Below are 23107 nucleotides of genomic sequence, written 5' to 3'. Positions count from 1 at the left end.
GATATGGCACTGCCGTCGCAGGTCTGCTGCTCTGCTTTCTATTCCAGCATCGAAAACTTTCCAAAATGATCGAAACCGGCCTTTCTTCACAGCAACTCTTTTCCACGAATGACTCAAATTGTACAAACTCGATTTACAGCAAATGCCCAAAACAATGAGCCCTTACATTGATCAAATCAAAATCAATTGTAAATCTATATGCCAAAAAACTGAAACCGTCTACTAGCAAACCATCATACATCAAATGCATAAAAATAACCCAAAAACAGTACCATACTATCCTAAACAAAATTGAATCACAATATGGCTCTCTTGTACAAATTGAAGGGATCGAATCCCCAGCGGAACTGGTTGATCGCTTGTGATTCGACTTGGTTTAGGGACTATACATTACCGATTTAAAACCAGAACCGTTTCTATTCTAAAGTAAAGGTTAAGCCTCTTGGGAGGAAGAAAACTTACTTTTGTAGACGGTGAACGAATTCTCTCCCTTGAGCACGAAATTCATGACAACACGAACAATTCTTCATGGACCAAATGATAGACACCACCACAATGTTGCCTTGCTATTCTCTTCAAGAATAAGAACCCGCATTGTGGGATCTTATCTCTTGGAAAAGAAAACCTTAGGGAATTGAGTTTGTGTGATTTTGAGATGGAGATAAACTTGTTTTACACCGAAAAACAACTAAAATACAAAAAATATATGTGTTTTAAAGAAATGAGGGAAGAAGGAGAGAGAGAGTAACCTCTCACTCTCCACCTCACCTCTTCCTAACAAAATTGCTCGGAAGTGGTGAATTGTTAGTTATGTTTGTAGATACCGTATTTCGTCCGGGTCATTTTAATTTTATTTGATATTTTGATGCGACATTTGTTATTTGTTATTAAAAATACAAAATATAAAAATAACAAAAACTAAAATTATATTAAGTTGAAATTGAAATTATGGATTTAGAAAAGAAAATAGATAATAGATAATAGAGTTTTTTAAAATAAAAAATATATAAATATTTATGTTTAAATTCTCTTAATATATTTCCCTCACTTCCATATTTATCTTTTCCCCACACTCTCCCTCCATCACATTCTCCTTCTTCCCCACCAATTTCTCATTGTCTCCTTTATTTCTTCCTCAAAATTCTCTCAGGGAGGAATCTTTTTCTCACATGTACAAGGACTATTCTACCCTTCCTTCCCCACGGATTTTTGGTTCAACTAGGGGATCTCCGTAAGAAGGAAAAAATTTATATCTGAAATTTATCGGGTGAGATTGCAAGGTCACTCTTCCTCCAAAATTTCGGTAGAATTTCACTAAAGGTTTGGAGTATTCTTTATCTTTCAATTCAGAAAATGTATGTCATCATGATATTAGTAGGAGAATTTAATTCTGTTTCTTTTATTTTATGGTAAAGAATTTCGTGGATGGAGGATGATTGTTCTAACATTTTTTCAGCAATTTTTTTTCTTCCTTCTTTGAAAGTCTTATGCTATTAATATTTCCTTCCATGTCTCTTGTCTTATTTTGTTAATTTTTTTCCGATCCATGTAAGTTGGAATTTGTTTAACTGATTTGCTAATTCGTTTTTCATGTCAATTCTATTTTAGATTTGAATGTATGAGACATGCATTAAATTTTGTAGTTTAAATAATCTGCAGATAATTTGAATCTTGGCTTACTATATTTTATGGATTTTAGACCATATAATTATCTAATCTTGGGCCATGTTCATGCAGGCTTTTAAACGCAATTTAACCCAATAAAATCTCGTGCATCTAAATTTTAAAATTTCAAAATGCTTTCAAAATTTGAAACATTTAATTCTCCACCAAATTATTTTGTTATAAATCTAAAAAAATCATTTTGCTTACATAAAATGTAAAAAATTTTAAATGTTTCTAGTTTTTTTAAATATTAAAATTGTGAAACTGAAATTTTAAATATTAAAATTTTGAGATTGCAAAGCTTGGTAAATATTTCTAAATTTTACCTCAAAGAGATTCTGCATAGCTTTTTAATGTTTTTCAAATCTTCAATATTAAAGCTATAATCGTGAAATTTGGTAAATGCAATCTTCATACCTCAAGAGTTCAAAAAGATTTAAATATTTCTAATTTTAAATATAAAAATTTTGAAATTGCAGTAATGTTCTCTGTATAGGTTTTTTTCCCTCTTTCCTTTTAAAATTTCATAAATACGCTAATTTATTTCAAGTTAGTTTCTATAAAGTAAAAAAAAAAAAAAACTTTTTTGTTTCCGCAAATATAAAAACCAGATTTCAGAACTAGTACTGTTCAGTTTGTGAATTTTTTTTCTAAAACTCACAAATACATGAAAATTCTCGGGAATAAACTAATGTTCTCTTTATTGGTTTTTTATAAATTCCATAAATACACGAAATTCTCCTTTTAAAGTGATTTTTAATAGTTCAAAACGTTTTCCATAAAACAATTAAAAATAAATTTTAAAAACTACTTACAATTTTTTTAAAAGTGAACAAAATAAAGGGAGGTTGATTAATGTTCTTTTTTTGAAATTTGTTGAGTTCTTTAAATACATAAAATTTCTCCCAAAAATAATTTTTCATATTTTCAATGATATTTATGACACCCATAATTATTAACCCATATTTTATTTCTAAAATGTGGATTAATAAACATGAGACATTTTAAAATAAAATTTTGTTGACCTTCAATAATTTAATAAATAGGATAATAAAAATAAAATGTTGGCAACTATTTTCGCGGGTGTTGTAGGGTGCTAGTACCTTCACTACTCACAAATGACTCCCGAACTCGATTTAATTTATGCAGACAAATTTATCTTTCTTCTAATTGGGTGACCAATCACACCCTCAACATAATTGGTGGCGACTCCAAAATTCTTTTATTTAAGACTCTTAAAAGAGGACGTCGGCCGCTCCGCGTCGCGATCACGTTGCGACAATGTTAATTAAAATTAACATAATTAACAAATAAATATATTTCGATTTAATTATATTTAATTTAATAAAGAAATTAAATAATTAATTAAATTAAAATTGAATTGAATTAATAATTAATTAGATCTTAATTAATTAATTAATTAAACATAATTTAATTAAATCATATATCATTAAATCAATTAATATTTGAATCATATTGAAATATACATTTCCCTCATCACCTATAGTATTTAATATGAATATAATTCACATTAAACTTTAACCTATAGTTTTAATATGAATTTTATTCACATTATTCTCTCATGATATATAGTTTTATAATGTATCGTCATACATTATATTAAATTGTGTTATACACAATTACCTCAAATTACATTTAATCAAATTTGAACAACTCAAATTTCTTCCAATACTTAATGTTCTTAATTACCCTCTACGAGCTAGTAAGGGGACCTAATGTACCTATAGATCGGAAGCTCTAATGTTACGAGATTAACTGGTTAAACTCATTAACCACCTTAATCAACATATCTTAACTACGGTTTACTCCACTAAAAACTAGCAGCTGAACTCTTCTCACTATAGAATATTTATGTGTCCACGGATATCCACCATTTACGGCAAGTCAACCCTTCACAAGTGTTTGTAACCACAGATGGGTCAAAGTACCATTTTAACCCTGTGTTACATCTTACACCTTAAGAACCATTGATCCTCTAATGAATAACCCGATTATGGTCCAGCCAATAACCGGAAGTCCCTCTTGGACCAGTAAGAAGGTGGGGCCCCTTGTTCAAGTCCCGGAGTCAGAACTAAAAGGAACACTCATCTACTCCCCTAAAGTTGTGGAGGAGTGAATTCTATCTTGTAAAATTTTGTTTCCAGCTCCCCATTCGGTCTCGTCCCCAAAATGGTAGGAATATTGAGTCGGCGACTTGAGCCACTCTCGCCTATACAGATCAAAGAACGAGCCCTCACGGGCAGGAGTTCATAACTCACTCGGGATTGAGAATGAGTTGTCTGTTCATCCTATGAAATAGTATCTATTAGTCAACGGTGTTACATCTAAAGATTGGCTATTTCACGGTCCAATCTTATACAAACTCATTATATAGGATACCCCCACTCGCATGTCTCCACACGAACGACCTGGATTGGGTCGTTTGTAACATTTACAAAGTGGGTCGTATCCATAGTGTTGCCAAGATAAGATACGCAACCTTATCCATATAACTATAGACCCTCTGGGTTATTCCGGAGACATTACCACTTGTATATCGAGGATATATCAAATATATACCTAGTATATATACTGTCCCGGTTACATGATAATAACCTTGCAAGGATACTGTCTCGGGACATCACCGTTTTTTCTCACCAAAATCCCGCCTCAACCATCTCGTGATAGTTTTTCACTGTCATTGAAAATTTGATTTTCGTGACAGTTTTTAACTGTCATAAAACAAAAAAAATATCCGAAAAGTTACTTTTTTTTATGACAGTTTTTTTTACAATTTTTTCCCTCCAAACTTTTTTACCGTTCACAACTGTCATGGAAGACCACTTTTCTAGTAGTGTTGGATGTTTAGTTTATTGGATTTGGACAATGCAATGATGTAAATTCAACAACTAATTCATTGAATATAAAAAACCAAACTTATTGAATATACATTTGTTTTTACATAAATACAAACTACGAGTTTAGTGCAACACACCAAATACTCACTACTACAAAATATGAAATAGACTACACTGTCTTTTAGACATTCAACTACAATTTTTCATAAACCCGTAATCTAATGGTCTATATGATTGATACTAGATTACTTTTGACTATGAGTTACGATCTAAAATTTCCTTTTACACCATGTTCCAGAAAATCGTAGTCTATAGACAAGATATTAGTTGGATTTAGACCACGAGTTCTTAACATCGTGGTTAAAATGCCAACTGTACACCACAGTGAACAAAAATTGTGGTTATAGATCGAATCTTTGTTAATTGTTAAATCATGTGTATAGGCCATATTTGGTATTACTTAATATTTCAAATAAAAAAAGAGAAAATAATAAAAATTAATTTATAAAATATTGGTCATTTTTAATTAAAAAAAAGTTTGCAAAAAAATCCATTTTTCTTTATTAAAATGGAGGAAACATAAATAATAAACGAGAATGTTACCAAATGGCCCGTAATGATCGCAAGTATGGGCGTCTGATATTATACTACACTGCATCTTGTAGCAGAAAATGTTTACCGCAAGTGCACGGGTCAAGTTTTAATAAAAGAGATAAGTAATTACCGATATTGTCCATTGGATTGGGTTTCTAGTCACTCAAGTACTACAGATATTATTGTCCAATTTTATCTAGAGAAACAATCAAGAATTTCTTTTGACACACAAAAATCAAATAACTAAGCGAATAAAAAAAACTCAAAAGAAAACTCTTATGGAGAACGAGTCCTAGGGAAGTGATTTCACCAACTGAACCTACAAGCGGACAAATTAAACATGTCAAGATTGAATATGCAATTAATCTGTAAGTCAAGAAATCAATTATCATAATTGTCTCTCCCGAGCACAATTAATTCTCCCACTTATTAAGAAACCAATATCCCTATCTAATTTCATTAACAAGCAGGGCTTTAAGTATTAGTCTTTTAACAACCTCTAAGATAATTCTAAACCTCACGGTCTTAGAACTACCCCAGTCATGCATTCAAGATCCAATCTAAGCCACCTCTACCGAGCGTCAGATTCAGATTTAGTAACAATTAATTCATGATCAAGAGATTAAAAGCATTAAGCGAATAAATGCACAAATAGATTAAAAACAAATCAATAAAGACAATTGTTAATAAATCCAACTCATAAATCGAGCGGCTACGTCAATCCCTAGAACAAGAAGATTAGCTACTCATGTTCACGAAAATACAATAAAATCCCACAAAGAATTTCATAATAATCTAGAAAAGATAAGGGAAAGGAGAGAAACTAAAGTCATAGTGTCGATTGACCGTCCCCGACTCAATCTCCATGATCACGAGTCGTCGAAAATTGTCTCCTCGCCCTTTTTGCTTCAAATCTCGAGCCAATCCTGTCCAAATTCCAATTATCCAATATGAGAACCCCCAAAAATCCTTAAAAACGGCGCGCTCACGCTTTACTTATGTGAGGGCATCGCTACAGCGCCATGGCGCCATTAGTGAGCACCATAGCGCTGTCCCAAAATTGTGACGGACGAGCAAGTTCGTAGCGCCATGGTGCTACAAGACAGCTGCGGCGCTGTCATCAAGGAAAGAGGCCCAAGCTTTATCTGCAGGCGCCATGGCGCTGTGTACTGGCGTTATGCCGTTGCTTATTCTGGAATTTGCTCCCAATTCTGACCTGCAGGAGCCATGGCGCTACATGATAGCGCTGCGACGCTGATGTGGCTGAATTAAGCTCCTTTTTTTCCCTCTAGCTTTCCTCTCAATTGATTGCTTATGCTCCAATTCTTTCTAATGGCTTGATCTTATAAAAACATCAGTTATGCACGTAAATAAGCCATAAATGACCGAAAATTGTTAAATAATTTCCACCTGAATGTCATGAAATATGGTGTATCAAGTACACTATCACATCTGCTCATTTATTTTTGTATATAAGCAATTAAATTTTAAATTTTGAACATAAATTTTAATTTTTCGTCAAATTTAAGAAGATGATGTTTTTCCTAAGTTCTAGCTGATGGAGGTGGAATCTAAATTTGATCTAACTAAATGTTTTATGTATGCTGTTGAAATTGGAAAGCAAATGACTCAAATATTTTTGTTCATCATGTCTTTAGGTAAATCTCTATCACTAACACATAGCAAACGGGTAGTGTTTTGTGTACTTTTCTTGGGAGTTGAGTCTAAAATTTATTTATTTTTTATGTTGAAAAATTGTTGAGAATCTAATTTTAAAACTTATTTATTATCCATAGTTTATTATCTCCACTAGCAACATTGATGAATTTGGAAGGTACATAATTCAAAATTTTTTTTCGTACTTGGCATTAGCAATGAACAACTAGTTGATTCTTTTTATTTTTTATTTTTTTTAACTCATTCCTATGGCACAATTACCATCTAGCATTAATGGCTTAGGTTGACCCTAAATAGGTTAATATATAAACTAATTACTTAATTGATAGGTAATTAATTTTAAACTTAGTGTCTGACTTGATTCATTTAACCAATGAAGTAACTAAAAAATAAGGGAAATTTTAGAATATAATTTTGAATCGATTTCTGTTTTGTTTTGTTTATTTATTTAGTTTTAGTATAAAATCTATTTTTGTTAAGATTATATAAAAATCTTAATTTTAAAAAGAATGTAAAAATAAATTTAAAATAAGTTTTTGAAACCTAAATTCAAATTGATTTTAATTAATGCCAAATTTTAAATTAAAGATTAAAAATTGAAATTTCAATCTTACTCCTAAATTAAAGATTAGTAGTTCACCCAGGTGAGGAAAAAAAAAATTGAAGAAGGGAGGAAAATAGTACAACTTTGAAATATTTTGTTCACTTGATCAATTTTTTTTTCCTACTTATCTTCTTTTTACAACAACTACATTCTCTCCCCTCGTTACAACTTCCTCACTTTTTCTCCTTCTCTCTTTAAACCCCAGCCTCCACCCTTCCACCTTCTTTCAATCTCCATACCCACCACGAACCCACACTCTGGTGACTCTCTACATCAGATCCGACGACACCCACATCAGATCCGGCACCAGCGACTCCCCACAGCAGATCCGACGACTCCCCAACAGAAGTAAACGACGACACCTGATGACGAGGTACAGTGGTAACGCTTCAACGGATAGGAATCTGCAGGCGAACCAACCTCTTCTCTGGCTACGCTTTAATGCTTCAATGGATTTCCAGTATTCACAGCGGCGACTAGATTTACAACGCCCGACACCCACGGTGACCCACAAACAGATCCGTTATACCCATATCTGACAACTAGACCATATCTAGGGAGTAGGTGAGTAAGGTAAGCGACTCTGAAATTTTGGGATAACTGGAATGTATTATGATAATTATTTTGTATCTGAACTGTTTGATTCTAAAATATAATTCTTATTTGTGTTTGTGATTATTAAATTTGTGGGTATGATTTGGTATACTCGATTGACTTATGGTTAAGTTTATGATTCTAACATACCATTTGTATTGAAATTTTGAGATTCTTAATTTTTTTTACTCTAAAAATATGTATATATTTGAACTCTATATAGTTTTGAATCTATTTTATGCATATTTGGATGGATTATGATATGAAATTTTGTGTAATTTGATATATGGGTTATCTGTGGTCTCGAAAAATTAATTATGTAGATAATTGATTTGTTTCTGGTTGCAAAAATTTGTAGTTATTTGGATATTTCTTGTTGTGAGATTTTGATTAAAAAATTTTATGGATATGTTAAATGTATAAATAAGGCAAGAGTTTAAGTTTTGGTTATGAAATTTTATGTGTATTTGGATTTTTTATGATTTGAAATTATTTGTGGGTTCTATTTGAAATTCTTAGTATTGTGAGTCTTCAAGTTTGTGATTTTTAAATTTTGTGAATATTAGAGATTTGAAATTTCTTAGTTTTAATTCACAAATGATTGGATTTTTTAACTAGTTATATTTGGTTTGATATTTTATTTTATTTTATTTAATAAAAAGATAAATAAATGAGAATAGAGTATTGTGCTTGCATAGAGTTTTAGCTCCTATACAAATACATGAATATTCAATAAAATCTTGGATTAAATCCACCTTTTAATAAAATAAAGTTTAAAATGAGCTGCTTCATCTTTTAAATGTGTTGTTAATATTTTGAATTTGTATTATTATGCCTAAATATTTGATGTATGTACTGTTAAAAGTGAGATTAGTGAATTCTAATATTATAATTATTTTAAAAATATTTTTAACAGATTATTCGATCTGTATTTGTAATATGGATAAATCTTGGATGAGAGCCTATAGACTGTCAAAGCAATATAAGTTGGGTGTGAAAGAGTTAATAGAATTTGCTCATAGTCATATTGATGATTCATCTAGAATTTGTTGTCCATGTTTAAAAATGTGGAAATATTGACATGCATGATGAAAAGAAATTAGGAATCATTGATTATTAATGGAATTGACTTTAGTTATACTACACGGTTCATGGTGAAAAGCTTCTTGAAAAGTCATATGGGAATAGTAAAAAAAATATGGACACATGTCAAAGTTTTTAAGACTATAATGTTAATGAGACAATCGAAATGGTGGAAGCATTGCAAGATGAATTTTACAAGTCTCCAAAAAGTCTTGAAACTTTACGTAATGGCAAAAAAGCCTCTATATAAAGATTGTAAAAAATTTACCAAGTTACCAACATTGATCAAATTGTATAACTTGAAAGTTAAATATGAGTGGAGCAACGTAAGTTTCACGGAGCTATTGGAGTTGATAAATGACATATTATCAAAAGAAAAGGGACTTCCAAGTTCAATGTTTGAAGCAAAGAAGACATTATGTACATTAGGATGGGATTATGAGAAGATTCATGCGTGTCATAATGATTGTTGTCTTTATTGGAAAAGAATACGTGGGCATGAATAAATGTCCAATATGTGTTGAAAATACATGCTCAGCGTATTTAAAACATGGAAGAAAAATATCTTATCTTGGTCATAGACGATTTTGACATCGTAGTCATCCTTACAGAAAACAAAAGAAAGCGTCATGGCAGGGTGTTTCCACCTACAAAGGAAATGGCCCATTAAAGCTTTGGAAGCCCTAGCAATCTTGGAAGGTCTCAAAGCATTAAGTCAATCCCTTACCCTAGAAGCTGGAATCAAAATTGAGGTGGAATCAGATTGTCTGGAAGTAGTGAACATCATCAATAAATCGTCCATGGAGCTCACCGAAGTTTCTCTAATTGTTGAAGACATATGGAAAGAGGTGGAATCCTTGCCAATTGAAGGATTCAAGCATCTGCCGAGGAAGGCTAATGGAGTCGCTCATGGGATAGCAAGGAGAGCGTGCGAAGAGGGATTCTCGTCTTCGTGGAACCAGTTTGGCCCTACGTGGCTGTCTGTTTTGTTCGCCGCTCATTGTGTTTAATTTGTTTTGTTGTTCTCGTTTCAAAAAAAAAAAAAAAAGAATTACCTGATGAAAAATAAATGTAGATAGTGGATTCTAAATCAACAATCCAATTGAGAATCTTATTCTCCAGAAAGAAAGCAGCAAATCAAATTTACTTTTATTTGTATATTAATTCTTATTCTCATAGGGGTACTTTGAAAGTTCCTCTCTTCAGGACTATCTTAGCTATTTTAGAAATAATTTTCTTTTATAGCTTTAGTCCTTTGGTTTCTATTCTTGGATTCTATACTTCTTAATCTCGAGATGGTTAAGATAATTATCTAAATTTGACTTCTAAGGACTTCAAAACATCTGGTATATTGTTGTCCTGTTATTTATCTTTTTAGCTTAACATCTAATATATTGGCAAAAAAATATGTTCAGGCCATTTAATTTTCTTTGATCTACTAATCATATGCCTCTTGAACATTTCAATTAGAATTAGCAACAGGTTTTTTATATCATTTCCCAATTAAGACAACCTTGAGCTGTTACACTACTATTAAAGTGTTTGAACTTACTTTTTCCAAGTGATACAGTTTTCTCACTTTGATATCAGTAATTAAAAAATTGAGAGAACTAAACATAATGTTGAAATATTAAAAAATAATTATTAAAAATCAATATACATTCAATTTCAGCATAGAAAAGCAAACAATTTGATAAATGAACCCTATAAATCATTTCTGAAGCTATGGTACTCCAGTGAGTCAGAACAAGTGCGGTCGTAGGATAGGTCAAGTGTTTCTTAACTGAAGTTAGACAATCTCAACCTACTTTTATACCAAAATAACTCTTCTTTCTCTAACATTTACTTACCATTAATTTGGTCAAAGATATCATTAACAACTTTAATGAATCTTTTGTAAGTGTGACCCATAATTTCATACCCTATAGTTCCATCCCAACAAGTGTCGTTATAGGGTAGGTCAAGTATTGGAACAAAACTACAATTTTATCCTTATAAGGAGATTCACCCTACTATTAACCCATGTAAACACCTTCCGTAGGGGGACGGTCCAAAAGTTGCCGCGATGTCTTGGATGGATCCCATGGTGTGAACCAATGATGGAGACCATAGGATGTGCTGTCACATATCCTTCTCCGACTCACTATTTTGAAAATAGGGATTTCTACTACTTGGACAAATTAGGCTAATCTCATTTATCTAAGTCACCAATCTACCTGTATATTGGTTTGGTTTATTTTAATGTGAATTGTCAAATTTCAAACTACTTTAAAACCTGATCACATTATGAGCCTACTTAATGAAGAAAAAATAAAATTTGATTAATTCAACTCCCAAGTCAGTTCTCACATAGAGGTATTCCCTTCCGACGTCAGCTTAAGTAGCTAGTCTAGTTAGAACCTTCTTTAGACAGAGTTCTCTTATTATCAATTTTTATTTATGTTAATTAATTTTTAATTAACTATTAATAAATACATTAATGAACTAATTTAATTACTAGGTGTGTTTTTAATCCTATTAAAAACTAATTCACTTGAAGATAATCTCAATTTTCTAAATTAAAATTTTAAACCCTTCTAACAATATGATTAAAGATTATCCTAAAGTTAATTTATTGCTCAATTCAAATTTTAAACCATTTAAAGATTTGAAATAAATAAAATACCTAAAAGGAATCATCCCAAATACATAATTCAAAATTTAACAATTATACACAAAATTATAATAATGCATGATATATATATATATATCCTCGAATAGTAGGATTTAATCTAAATGACATACTTTATGCAACACTTAAAACAATTTAAACATACATCAAACATGCATAATGAAATTAAAAAAAAAATAAAACTAGCAAATTTGACCGATATAATTGGCATATCCTATAAATTAAAGAACTTAAATTCAAAATTATAAAATTTGAATTTCCATATCATATCTTGGTCTTCAACTTGTTGGCCTGGTTCATCAAAAAATTTAGAGTTTCAGAAAACTATAAAATTTGTCTTTTCTTTGTAAGGGTACAACTATTGTTGCCTTTTTATACAGCTTGGCCGTCGGATCACTGCTCCATTAAGAATCTTCTATTTTCTTTGCCAAAAAATGATAGAGGATTCTAACACTGGGTTTTACAATTGAACAAAAAGAAAGTAAAATTTAATGTCAATATGCCTAAACGATCAATTTGCAAACCACCACATATCACATATATGATTGGATTAAAAAATACCCACAATCACAAAGTTTTAGTTCTCAACAAAATTGAATGACCGCTCTAATACCAAGTGTAGGAATGAACAATTCATTTTGTAGTAGAATTTTGATTTTCTAAACAATTTAGAAATATAAATTGAGAAAATTACCTTTGTAGAATCCTTAATTTGATGCTTCACATGATCTTTCTTGCTATGACTCGAACAACGGACCAAGTGTAACGTCCCAAGCCTAGGATTCAGAATCCGGATTCGACACCTCTTTGCTCATCTTATGATTGAGCCACCGAAAAGAAAGGTGCACCTTGTTAGTACAGGTAGTGACTATCAATTCTTTTAAGCATTTCTTGACCGTTCCTCAATAGTCTCAAGATCTCTCTCATTCGGATGTGGTATCGGTTCATTCATGTACCCCTCCTCTCTACTCGAGTGTCACACCAAGGTTGGTGGAACTCCTTGAAAGAAACAAAGACGAACTTTTTCCTCCAAGACTTATGAAAAAATGTGGAGAGAATTTTTCTCATATAAAAGTGTGCGACTTTAGCTTACCCAAGGGTCCTATTTATAGGACTTACGGTGAATCTTTTAATATCTCATATATTAAAAAAATTTGAAGAAGAGGGAGGGGAATGAGGGTTTTTCTCTCCCGAAGGGTGATCACAGACAAAATCGATTAAAGTTAGTGTTGGAGAAGATTATATTTCAAATAGTCAGTCTGTCTTTCTTCCCGAGGGTGATCATGAATAATATAGTGATTGGCCATGAATGTATCCACATGAAAATGAAGAAGAGGAAGGGGAAGGAGGGTCACTCAGCTTTCAAACTTGACATGAGCAAGGTGTATGATAGAGTGGAGTGGGGTATTTTGAGATTTATGATGCATAAAATGGGATTTCATGCTGGGTGGATAAAAATCATTATGGACTGCATTAGCACCCCCTCCTTCTCGGTATTGATCAATGACGAGGCCGAAGACTTCATTACGTCCCATAGAGTCCTTCGGCAAGGAGATCCCCTGCCTCCGTATCTATTTCTCATTTCTGGGGAGGGGCTTTCGGTGCTTATTCATCGTGCTCATTCTATTGGACGGATCTCAGGTATTACTATATCTCCTAACTGCCCTAGCATATTTCATCATCTTTTTGCAGATGATAGCATTCTTTTCTGCATGGTTAAGATTACACAACTATATGCTATCAAAATTCTTCTTCTTGACTATGAGAAAGCTTGAGGGCAAAAGATAAACTTTGAAAAGTCTATTTTATGGTTCTCGCTAAATGTGTACAATGATTTTTATAATTATTTGCAATCTGTGGTGGGTATGAAACTAGTCCAAAGCTTGGAGGATTATTTAGGGCTTCGTTCAAGCCTTTCTCGAGCAAATGCAAGGACTTTAAATCCATCAAGGATAGGGTGTGGCGTGCTGTCCAAGGGTGGAAAGAGAGTTTTTTCTCTAGAGGAGGAAAAAGGAGTGTTGATTAAGAGTGTTGCTCAAGCCATCCCTCTGTATGCTATGGGATGCTTTAGACTCCCAAAGGTTTTTTGTTCGGAAATGGCTCAAGCAATGGCTCGGTTCTGGTGGGGGACAACAGATTCTAAAAGAAGAATCCATTGGGCTTGTTTGGATAAACTATGTAGGCCAAAAGAATTTGGTGGTTTAAATTTATGGGACATTGAAATGTTCAATAAAGCTCTTTTAGCAAAACAGTTTTAGAGATTTTTAAAACATCATCATCTACTAGTCTCCAAGGTTATTCGAGGCATATATGCCACAGAAGAGCATATCTTAGATGCTAAAGCTGGTCCAAAATCTTCGTATTTCTAGCAAGGCCTTATGTGGAGTAGAGGTCCCCTAATGAAAGGTTTGAGTCACAACTACAAAATTTGGTTTAAACCATGGTCATATGACCGTAGTCTATTTTGATAGACCATGGTTGCTTGACCGTAGTATATAGGTACTATAGTATTATGGACCACGGTTGATGTTAGTCGTGGTCTATTATATAAACTATGGGTAACATTAGCCGTAGTCTATAGTATAAACTACCGATAACATTAGTCGTGGTCTGTAGTATTATATATCACGGCTGACGTTAGTCGTAGTCTATAGTATAAACTACGGCTAACGTTATCCGTAGTTTATAATATTAGATACCACGACCGATGTTAGCTGTAGTCTATAGTATAGACTACAGCTGGAGTTATATGCGGACTATAGGATAGACTACAACAAACGTAAGTCGTAGTCTATAGTAGAGACCATGTCTAACGTCAACCATAGTCTATAATTATAGACAACGGCTGACGTTAGCCGTGGTCTATACATACATATATATATTTTAATATCAATATATTTAAAAAAAATCTCAATATTAATATTATCAAAATAACGCAATAAAAATCTTACTATTATGGATAAAAACAGTCAATTAACAAAACGATGCTAACTTTGAGGAAAATAAACTTATGCAAACTTTTATATTAAATGAAATAAATGTATTCAACCAGAACATAGTTTAGCAGATTAAGACATATGTATCTAACCATAAGGTTGAAAGTTCCAACCTACCCTACATGATGTACCCAAAAATAAAGAAAATAAATAAATGTAAGTTTACACAATATAAAAGTAAACTACTCAAGCTCAGAACTAAAAATACTACACATGATGTCATTCATGAATGTGTTGTTGAACAAACTGCACTCACTCAATGCTTACTTCGTCAATCTCAGTTTGAGTATATGTCTTTTTTCTACTGAACTGCATGAGGAAAAGAACGCAACACAAAAAATATAAATGTAATTTAAGCAATTTCATACTAAATAAAACAATTATGCATTTATATCATACCAACTCTTTGAGTGATGTATCCTGCTTATCCATCAAAATATCTCTCATATATTTCATCACATAATGTCCACACTCAATAGATCCAGGTTGACGAGGACTCTACAAATAACAAGTAATGAGACAACAATAAAATTTAATAAATGAAATCAACTTTATTATTATAACGAAAAGGATAATACTTACTCTAATAGGAGATTTCCCTTGAGGAATATTTTTTCCAACAAATCTCGTTTTAGATTTAAATAACTTTATTGCCCTGTTTAAAAAAAATAATCAAGTCAACGCTAATATGAGCACAAATATATTATATATTAAACATAAGTAAGATAAGGTACAAAAATCAAAATACTTACATGTTGATAAGATATTCTGCATCTTGATTAATAGCACCTCGAAGTGAATCTAATAAATATACGATATCTGCATATAAATATAATACAACGAGTACCCAATGATATATGCACAAAACAATATAATTATTAAAAAAATAATAAAATATTGTAATAATTATAAATTCCAAAAAATAAAACACATACCCAACATTTAATGGAACAATGAGCCACTGATTACGTTTAGCTGCAGCCAATCTTGACGCTAAATACAACACACGTTTTTCAAAAGTACCAACAAGGCTACCAAGTGGACTTGGTCCACAAATAAATATTTGTCTATGCACCATTATGAACTAACATGGCATGCAAGTAGCTAAAAACAAATAAAATCATTATTAACTTTGTTACATAACTGGATAAGTATAGAAACATATTATTAAAAGTAAAAACTTACCCCATATAGATTGCAATAACGTTAACTGGAATTTCTACCGTCGTACAAAAATGAAAAATATCTTCATCCAATATATGCGTTTTCATCTCTATGTAGTTTCACTTTTATTGAACCTGTTCTTAGCATCACTAATTTCGAATATTCAAATAGCGAGCTTAGTGATTCCGGTAGTTTATTTAGTTCATCAACTGATTGTGCAACGTTCTTTTTGGGAGTAGACAACTATCACACGAAATAAAATTACAGTCAACTATTTTCCATATGTTGAAATAATTAATTTATAAAAAATACCTTAACTTGTTTTGGGTAGATAACAAGATCACAAGGCCATGCTACTTCATATCCTACTACATCTTCTACACGTACGATAAATTCATTGACTGGAAACGGCAATAGACGATTCTCTAATGTAGCTATATCAATCCCCACTTTAACAATATCTCCTCCAATTGGCATGTCATATACTACTTCATTCGAGTCAGTTGTCTCGTACACATAGCCAGATGCTACTACCATCATATCAATATTCGTTGCCAATTCACATTTTTTCCTCTAAAGAGACAAATATTTTTTAAAAATTGTATACGTAATGATATAATATAATATATGAAAATACAAATTTGTGAAATAAGAATATACCTTGTGAGTTGTTACATCCACTCAGATATTGGGGTGTGAGATTCTTGCTTCTCTATCACTTGATAATACTTTAGTTTTGTTGAAACTAACTTTAATTGTTCTTCAAGTACAAAATTATATTGTTCCAAATTGCGACACTTTTCTTCTGATTCTATATTTTTAGCAAGCACCTGTTGATGTGTGTCAAAGCTTATATTATTATTAGGGGTACAAAAATATGAACTTGACAGAACATATTCTCCAAAGCCCTCACACGTCCACTGTGCTCATCTGTTCCCAAAGCTTGAGTTAATATATCATTCGATGATGGTAATATTTTCTTATTTGAAACTACTTGGGATAGGGCCTACAAAATGATAATACTAATATTATTATTTGTGTTAATTTTTAATAAACAAATAAATATCAATTTTACCGTTTTAACCGCCATATTTGCAGTCTCTTCATCCAAAAATTCACGTTTGCTATTTTTTCGAGCATATGTCCATAAGTCTACTTTATCAAATTTTGTAGTATCTATCCCCTTGTCTTTCTTCATAATAAATAAATGAAATCAAAATAACAACTATCCCCTTGTCTTTCTTCATAATAAATAAATGAAATCAAAATAACAACTATCTTTAATATATTCATAAATAATTAAAAAAAATAGCATTTTCTTACCAACTCGCAATCATATTTGCGTAGCCTTTACGCAATAATCGATGTCCATAACGATGTTTTGATCTTCTTTTACTTTGTTCGATAGGTAAATTCTGTAAATACATGTGTAAATTATTAATAAATAACATATATTTACACATTTAATTAAATTGAAATTTATACTTGAAACTCTTCGTCCAGTCTTACCTGGATAAAGTTATTTCAATCTTGTTGACTAATGAAAGGATACAATTTCGGCGAATTCCTTATACAATCCAAATCATCCTTATTTTGATAGACAAATTGTCGTGCTAATAAAGATTTGATGTAACGCCCCCGAAATTCAAACAACCTAGTTGGAGCACGTTATTAAAACCTTCTATTTCAGCTCAACATCAACAAAATAAAATAACAACATTTTGCTCAACATTTCCATGAACGAAACTTTATTAACTCTAAAAGTTTCAATACCATAACCAAAACAACTAAAATATATCCAGAGTTCTCTCGAATAAGAACGAACGACATCTTAAAACATACTTAACCAAAAAAAATGAAACAAATTAACCTGCTGATCAAATAACAAATCTATTAAAACGAATCAACTCCGCTATCCTATCTAAAATAAAATGACGCAGCACTATATGGTCTTTCAGTCAAGTCTCTTCCTCGCCATCACCATTCCTGTGAGTGACCTCGTTACCTGTAAAATCTGGGAAAATGGAGGGGGTGAGTACAACAACTTGTACTCAGTAAGCAGCCTTTATTTGAAAGGTCACGCACAAACAGCATGCTTACACATCAACAAAATGTCATGCTTGTCATTAACATCATGCGTTAAATAAAACTGAACAATTTATACATAAGCTTGACTAAACATGCATTCTACATGCCAAAACCCAATGCTGACATCACGACTTGCTCATTCTCTCTCATATTCCTCCAAGGCTTACTTCTTCGAGTCGCGTTGACCCCTGACCATCTATTCAGAGCCTCGTCACTTCTCTACGGCATTTGGCGTTTGATCCCCAACCTTTACCCAAGGCCTCAAACTGATCGACCCTTGACGATCTATTCAAGGTATCAATAACATTGCAAGATATTGGTCCTTGTCCTTTCCCCACAAGTCCCCGATACTTGCCTTCCCTCTAAGATTCATCGCATCGACCCCCGACCATGTTGGGAAATTGAAGACCCTAAATAATTTCCCCTTCCACAGAAATATCCAAACACAACCAAAATATATGAAATTAGGAAGCAAAATTGAAAAAGCACAAGAATAACGACACAACAAATTATACTGGTTCACCACTAAGAGCTACGTCCAGTCTTCCACTCAGATGTGGGTAATTCACTAATAATTGTTTAAGGATTAGAATACAAAACTCTCCCCAAAAATATCCCCTAGAGGTCCCAACAAAAGCTCTATAGCTTCTAAGTATTATAACACACTATACTTAGGTACAGGAATGAAAAACACTCACTAAACCCACTGCATACAGAATCCTTTTCAACACTGCCCACAACCACTCAAGTCCCCTTTATTTGGATTCTGTACAAATGAAACCTTAACATAAAGGCTCTATTTATAAGAGGCCAAATATCATAATTCTTATAGGAAAACAATATTGTAATCCTTATAAGTCATCAATATCTTACTCCAAGTAGGAATTGGTAATAGTGTTGAAAAATCCTTTTCTTAATAGGATATGAGTTTCCTGTTTTGGCTCCATAATCCCAACAATCTCCCACTTGGAGACAAAACCACAATTCTCTGCCTCTCACTGCATCAACTTCTTGACACCCTCTGTCAAGGCACAATTCTGATTCCTCTATCAACGAACTGATCAACACTGTTTGGCCCTACCCAAGCATCGTCTGACTCTGCCCCGAGACTAGGCAGCTCTACGTGGTCTTGTCCCTCAGACTTAGAAACATAGCCACGTACTCCCACCTTGATCTAAGTGGTCCCCGTCACTTACTTTCTCGATCGAACCCAACGACCTCTGAAGGAATATTCCCCTGATGGCTTGGCGCTCCCACCCAAGTCTTTCGCCACACTAGAAACAGAACCCGTACCCTTCAATGCACTAATTCGCCTATGCGACTTCACCAGCTCGCCTGAACGTCTGACAGTTGAGGTATGAACTCGATGACCTATCAAATTCTTGTTTCCCTTTTATGTACTTCTCAACTGTTTTACTTGAGCTGATGGCAGATTCTTCTGATCTGTTCTGGCCTCAATGCTGCTGGTCCTCTAAGGTCTCGCCTTGAACCATCTGCAACTACTCTGTGCATAGTCTGTCTCAGTGAACCCCTGGCAACCCCAAACTCTGACACATAAACAGAAGATCTCTTTTGGCCTGTTGCCACCACCCTCGGTTCCCTTTTGAGCTTCCAGCAACCCCCATTCAACTCATTGCTGTAGCCATCGTCATCTAGCTTCCCTGCGGATAACAAATTAAATCTGAAGCTAGGAATATACTTGACACCTCATAGCACCAACTCGACCCCTTCGCTTGTCTTCAAACAAACATCTCTAATTCCTCTCACCTTGGAGATACTCTCATTCCCCATATTTACTGAGCCATAATCACCTACAGTAAGAGATGATAACCAACGTCTGTCTGGAGCAATGTGTGATTACGCTTGTTTACATGCGTAAAAAGAAGGTTTTAGATGCTGTTTTTACTACGTTTCAGCTTTGTTTCGGATTTTTCTCTGTCGTTTGAGTTCCAATTCATGCAAAATTCATATATTATGGTTTGTGGTTGGCTTATATTGTATTTATGACATTTTAGGACCATTTGGGAGTGGAAATTAATCAAAAGAAGCAAAAAGTCAGAAATACCTACATAGGAGGCGCCAGGCGCCTGGGAAGGCTGCAGAAAACAGTTTTTCTTCCAACTTTGCCCTTAATGAAACGCGTTTTCCAATGCGTTTTGGTGGTTCCAACCGATGCATACGTGTAGAAGAAGTGTTCCACTATCAGTTTGAGCACGATTTAGTCAGTCAAAGATGTTGGAAATGGGTGATTCACTATCGTTTTAGGACCTACCTAACCAATTCTGCACAGCTATAAATTCCAGCAACTTCTCCACCAAATTCATCAAGCCTTGCTTCCTTCTCTTGATCATTTTTAGTGTTTCTTTGTTGCTTTCTAAGTACTTTTGAGTTGCTTTCATTAGTTGCTTTTGGTTTTTAAATCCCGAGCACTTTACATTCCTTTATTGAGCTTTGTTTTGTTTCCATTTGTACTTAGTTATTTTCTACTTATTCAAATTTATAAAAATCGAGCACTTTGCTTATCTTCCCTTTGCCTTTACTTTATTTTTAGTTAAGAGAGTTGTGGTTTTGGAGGAAAGAGCACGTGACACTCCCCCTTGCTTGAAAGAGAAGGGCGAAGCTCTCAATCCCAAGCAAAACTCTCCGTTAGTTAACTTTTGTTTTTCACACATGCATTCCAATTTCAACCATTTTACTTGCTGTATTTTCTTCAATATGTCTTTCTAAATTCCCGTCTCTAGCCCGGTTATGGATAGTTAGTCTTTTATTTCTAATAAGGGTTGCTAAGAAGTAGTGTTTTTGCTTTCCATTCATTGCTCAACATGTTTTCCCAAAAAGTTAGGATTTAGAGAAGGCCACTGTAAGTCTTAACAAGTCAATACTAAAAAGGTTGCTTATTTGCATTGTTGAGTGGTTAAACCGAGGAGAGGAGCGCCGTAGACATAAGGGTTCCGCTTAAGTAGCCTAGAAATAGGACCTTAACCCGAGGTTGCGACTATTTCCATCCTAAAACTAAGATATATCTCATAATAGACATATTAGGGAATGTCTTAGGACTTTGAACTTGCTTAGACATAAGTCAAATGAGAAGCGTAGTCGTTGGTTTCTAAAGTAAAATGCATATTGCCCTTAGCATGTCCTTGATTCTTTGTTGGCTAACTTGAAGTAATTCGGGCTAGGTTTTATCATTATAAGTCCAAATCCCAAATCCAAAACCATTATTTGTGACCACTTCCCATTTTACAAGAATCACTCATTTCAACATTCACTATTCATTAAAACTTTAGAGTTTGGAAATTATTTAGAATTCTTGAGGATCGATACTTGGATACTCCATCCATTTTATATTACTCTGACAGGTGTGCGCTTGCATCTATATAATTGTTACCACGCTTAGTGCGTGCATTCAGCAAACCACCAGTCAAGTTTTCGGCGTCGTTGCCGGGGACTTTAGTTTTAAAATTATTTTCAAATTCTTTTAGTTTTTATTTTTGTGAATTGTTGTTGGGTGTAATTAGCATCCACCGTTTTTGTTCTATATCTTTGGTCGTTTATCTCACAAGGGTAAGTTAAAGTGCATGAGCACAAGATATTTTCTTCTACCCCTTGACCCTGAGATTGAGCGGACCCTTTGAAAAACTCGAAAGGAGCAAAGACTTCGAAAACAACTACAAAAGCAAAAAAAAGAGAGAAGGTGAAATCAATCCTGAAAGTGAGGTAGAGAGTACAAGCACATCAATGGTAGATATTCCACCTCGTGATCCGGTTGATCCACCTGCTGTAAACGGTAATATGAGGGATCACGCAAGAAATGATGAATTCAACCATATCCAGATGGCGGACAACAGAGACGTGGCAATGCAAGAATATGCCGCCACGGCTTTTCAGAACTTTGATTCAGGGATAGTCAACCCTATTCCAGCCCACGCAAACTTTGAGCTTAAACCAATGATGTTCCAAATGTTGCAGACAATTGGACATTTTGGAGGGCAGGAACATGAGGATCCACATGATCATCTGAAATCATTCATTCAAATTGCAAATGCATTTCGATTACCTGGTATAACAGACGATGCTCTTAGACTAACACTTTTTCCATTTCTTTGAAGGACCAAGCTAGAGCATGGCTCAATGCATTTCCACCGGGATCCATCACCACATGGGGGTCGTTAGTGGAGAAGTTCTTAACAAAATTCTTCCCACCTACTCGCCACGCTGATATCAGAGAGGAGATCATCTCTTTAGACAGTATGATCGTGAACCTGTTCACGAGGCGTGGGAAAGATTTAAAGAACTAATCAGGAAATGTCCGAACCATGGCTTACCGGTATGCATCCAGATAGAACATTTCTTTAGAGGTTTAGATCATCCTACTAAGATGATGCTAAACAATGCTGCCAACGGAGCCTTTACAAAGAAGACATTCAACGAGATAGTCGACATCCTAAATGTGCGCTGATGCTGCAGTGTCAACCACCCACTGGTCTACAGATATGTTCCTCTGAACACAAGCCAGAAACTCTTCAATCCGTTCTTCTTTTGTTACAACATTTGTAGTAGTGTTCCCCTTCTCAAGATCTTCTTTGAACTTCCTGCAAAAGGTTTAATGTGTCCCTACTTGTGGTAGTAATAACACTCTACTTCTCCACTGGAACTTCCAATATCCCTGCTATATTTCTGCTACTTCCCATTGTAACTCATCTTTGCCTTCCCTTTGTTCTGAGCTACCAAAGCTGATTTAACCCTGGTTTCTGCCCCTAAAGTAGATGCAGACATTTCCCTAATTTTCTCCGGGCTTCCTCAAATATGGCGGAATCACAAATAGATGTAAATTTCAAGCTATTTTCCCCTAGCGAATTCGACACCGCGGTCTTCATCGTCTCCCAACTGTCAGGCAAAGACGTCAACAGCCTCATAGCTTTTACCTCCTCGTCAATCTTGACACTCATCCCTTCTAACTTTTTCAAGATATCAGTGAGTTCATTAATGTGGGAATTCACCGTGGTTCCCTCATCCATATGGATATTAAAATACTTCATCCATAGAAGTATTTTTGTATTAGTAGAAGGTTTTTTCATAGCTGTCTTGCAAGGCCTTCAACAAATCTTTCGTT

The 23107-nt window shown here is 33.8% G+C and overlaps 1 long non-coding RNA gene and 1 other non-coding gene across 2 annotated transcripts; one reads left to right on the top strand and one right to left on the bottom strand.

Annotated features, from left to right (window-relative positions):
• The first annotated feature begins 7475 nt into the window (after positions 1–7475).
• Positions 7476–10233, top strand: LOC148212209 (uncharacterized). Its single transcript, XR_015789644.1, has 2 exons — positions 7476–7971; positions 9687–10233. It is a non-coding gene; the product is annotated as an uncharacterized LOC148212209 (long non-coding RNA).
• An 11978-nt stretch (positions 10234–22211) lies between these two features.
• LOC148212208 (small nucleolar RNA R71) lies at positions 22212–22317 on the bottom strand. The gene has a single exon (XR_015790004.1). It is a non-coding gene; the product is annotated as a small nucleolar RNA R71 (small nucleolar RNA).
• Between the last annotated feature and the right edge of the window lie 790 nt (positions 22318–23107).

This window comes from Momordica charantia (genome assembly GCF_013281855.1).
Source record: "Momordica charantia cultivar OHB3-1 chromosome 3 unlocalized genomic scaffold, Mcharantia_2.0 BLBB01000003.1, whole genome shotgun sequence".
In the NCBI taxonomy this organism is placed as follows: domain Eukaryota; kingdom Viridiplantae; phylum Streptophyta; class Magnoliopsida; order Cucurbitales; family Cucurbitaceae; genus Momordica; species Momordica charantia.
This window is presented reverse-complemented; position numbering and strand designations above follow the sequence as displayed.